This window comes from Otolemur garnettii, unplaced genomic scaffold, assembly GCF_000181295.1.
Source record: "Otolemur garnettii isolate 467f Iridium unplaced genomic scaffold, OtoGar3 scaffold00046, whole genome shotgun sequence".
NCBI classification, from domain to species: Eukaryota; Metazoa; Chordata; class Mammalia; order Primates; family Galagidae; genus Otolemur; species Otolemur garnettii.
In genome coordinates this window covers 13,459,785-13,462,947 of record NW_003852441.1, presented here as the reverse complement: position 1 = coordinate 13,462,947, position 3,163 = coordinate 13,459,785, and positions in this window count along the sequence as shown.

Sequence of the window (3,163 nt, the reverse complement as noted above, 5' to 3'; positions counted from 1 at the left end):
GGCTGGGGATTCGAACCCGCCACCTTAGGTGTATGTGGCTGGCGCCTTAGCCGGCTGAGCTATAGGCGCCGAGCCTATTTTGTTGTTTTTGTTATTGTTGTTGTTCTTGTTGTTTAGCAGGCCTGGGCTGGATTCGAACCCACCAGCCCTGGTGCATGTGGCCAGCTCCCTGACTACTGAGCTACAGGTGCCCCCTGCAGCTGATGGTTTTCTAAAGTGAACATCTGACTACTTCTTTCCTTTCTTTAAATCTCTTCTTTGCCCACTAACCTCAAGAAAGACCAAACTCCCTAACATGGTGTATAAAGTTTTTCAGGATTGGTCACTGGTTATCTTTTGCCAACTCTTCATCTTCCCACCCCTTTGAAATCTCCACTCTGCCCAAATTTGTGCTGGCCATTTGAAATGACCTGCTCCATGGCCTCTCTTGCCCATTTGCAGGATGCCGTCCCATCTGTATGGAGATTCTTCTCCACCTTCAGATCCTTCATCTTGGGTATCCATTCCTCACCATCACACACTTGGGTCAGTGCCCTCAGGTCCTCTCCTCTCAGGCAGTTAGCTACCTGTCTGTCTCCCCCACTACACCCAAAGCAACAGGGACTGTATCTGTCTTTCCTTTGTTGTTCTCCTTGTTCCTAGTACAGTGTAGATGCTCAGTAAATATGTTGAAAGGTCAATTGAGTTGAATGAATGAATGAACTCCTCTGGGCTCTCACAGCTTCTTGGACTTGGCCTTACGGAAACATCTCTCTCTTTGCATTACAATAGCCTGATTACTTTCCATCCTCCTTCCTAATCAGGGGGCTTGTTTGGGGTGGAAATTGCTATTATTTCCAGTGTGGAGCACAAAACCCAGCACATAGTCAGAACTTAATAAACACTTACGTGAATGTTGAACATCAGTGGAAAATCTGCCAATCAGACTGACCAAAAAACAAAAATAAAGTTGTTTCTGGGCATACATAATTTGGCTGGGATTTCTTACTGTACATAGGTAATAAATCCAAGTTTTCTACCAAGAAAATTATTACTGGTTTTGACGACAGAATTAAATATATCAAGATTTCAAATGGCCTTTATGTATATCCTACCCCCACAGGAAACCCCAAGTCAGTCACCAGATACATACTCATCAATAAAGTTAGAAATAAGAAAGTTTCCATCCTGAGCTATAGTAAGCTTGAAATGTTGAAATCCCTAAAAATACCAAAACCCATCATTTTGAAACAAATTCTGTCCTACCACCTTCACAATTTTGCTCACGCCACAAATCAGTGGACTATAGTTTTCTTTATAAAAATTACTGTCTGATCTTCTTTGAGATTCATACAAGATTGTTTTCAGGAAATTCACTAGTATTACCAATAAGGAATTTCACAAATGAAATGTATCAGTTAGGATGCTTTAGGCTTCAAGGAGCAGACTATCCAATTACAGATAATTTATGCAGTGAGTAGTTAATAACCTCATAAGACAAGAAGTCCAGAGGCAAGCACTCCAGAATTCAATAGCTCTATGATGTGAGGCTGTGGACTGACTTTGATTCTCTTAGCTTTATCCTCAAGGAGGCAAATTAACTGGCATATCTCCAAGCATGCCATCCTTACATGATAACATTCAAAGTTAGGAAGAAAAGAGCATTTCCTCCCATGCATCTCTTTTTATTAGGGTGGAAAATCTTTCCCCCCAATTACTTCAGTGTGCAGATCATGAACCAGACTTTAATACCTGTTTACACATCCTTTCCCAGAAGCCCCAGCAACTTTCCCTAATGTCTCATTGGCCTAAATTGGTTCATATGCTCAATATCTTATTGTTTGGGATATTGTACCAAAATACCTTAGACCTGGTATTTTATAAACAATAGAAGTTTTTTGATCAAAGTTCTGAAGGCTGCAGAGTCAAAGATCAAGACCCAGCAGATTGGGTATCTGGTAAGAGCTTGCTCTCTGTTTAAAGTTGGTGCCTTCTTGCTGTGTCCTCACATGGTGGAGGGGAAGGCAGTCTCTGGGACCTCTTTCAGAAAGGCACTAACCCCAGTCACAAGGGTTCCACCCCTGTAATCTAATCACCCCCAAGGTTCCCACCTCTTAATACCATCAACTTGGGTCCTGGATTTCAACATATGAATTCTGGGAAGATACACACATTCAGAATATAGCATCCACCTATAGGAGAGGCTGAGAAGGGATAATTGGGTATTTTCAGCATTTCTGGCTAGAGGTGGGCTCTGCCATCAAGGAGAAAGAAGAGAATTGCTGTTGTATAGACAACATGCCAACTCCCTGGGTTGATTCACTTTTACAAATCCACTACTCATTATTTGCTTTTCTTTCAGATATAATCTCAGGGGAGATAGAAGGTTCAGGTTTAGGCATGGTGTCCAGATTCTATCATTTATCCTTCTCTTATGGAGTTCTGACTCATAAAAATAGTTAAAGGACTTCCAGTTAGATGACAACAATAACAATAATAACAACAGCAACAATACTAGAAGCCAACATTGAGCACTTCTTCCCTGTACAGCATAATCACAGCAGCGAATAGGCAGGACTGGTAGGGCGTAGACAGGGAAGAGCTTTATTCTTTCTCCCTCTGCCCTCCACCCTCTCTTCCTCATTGCTCCGTGAAGCACACCCTGAGAGACTACTTCTCTCCTCCTTTCTTAGATATAATTGCAGGCTTGACTTGGCACCTGTAGCTCAGCAGCTAGGGAGCCAGCCACATACACCAGGACTGGTGGTTCAAATCCGGCCCAGGCCTTCTAAACAACAATAACAACTGCGACAATAGCAACAAAAATATAGCCGGGTGCTGTGGTGGGGACCTGTAGTCCCAGCTACTCAGGAGGTTGAGGCAAAAGACTTGCTTAAGCCCAAGAGTTTGAGGTTGCTGTGAACTGTGATGCCATAGCACTCTACTGAGGGCAACATAGTAAGACTCCATCTTAAAAAAAAAAAAAAAAAGATATAATCTCAGGCAGGTGCCATTGGCTTTTCTGTGACTCAGAGGTCATAAAAAGCTCTCCAGGTATGAGTTACACAAATGTATGGATTTATTAAAACTCAAAAGAAAAAATGTATAAGCAAGTATTGAAACCTGCTTCCTGATGTGCACACTGAAGTATTTAGGGGGAAATGTACTGATGTCTACAATTTAC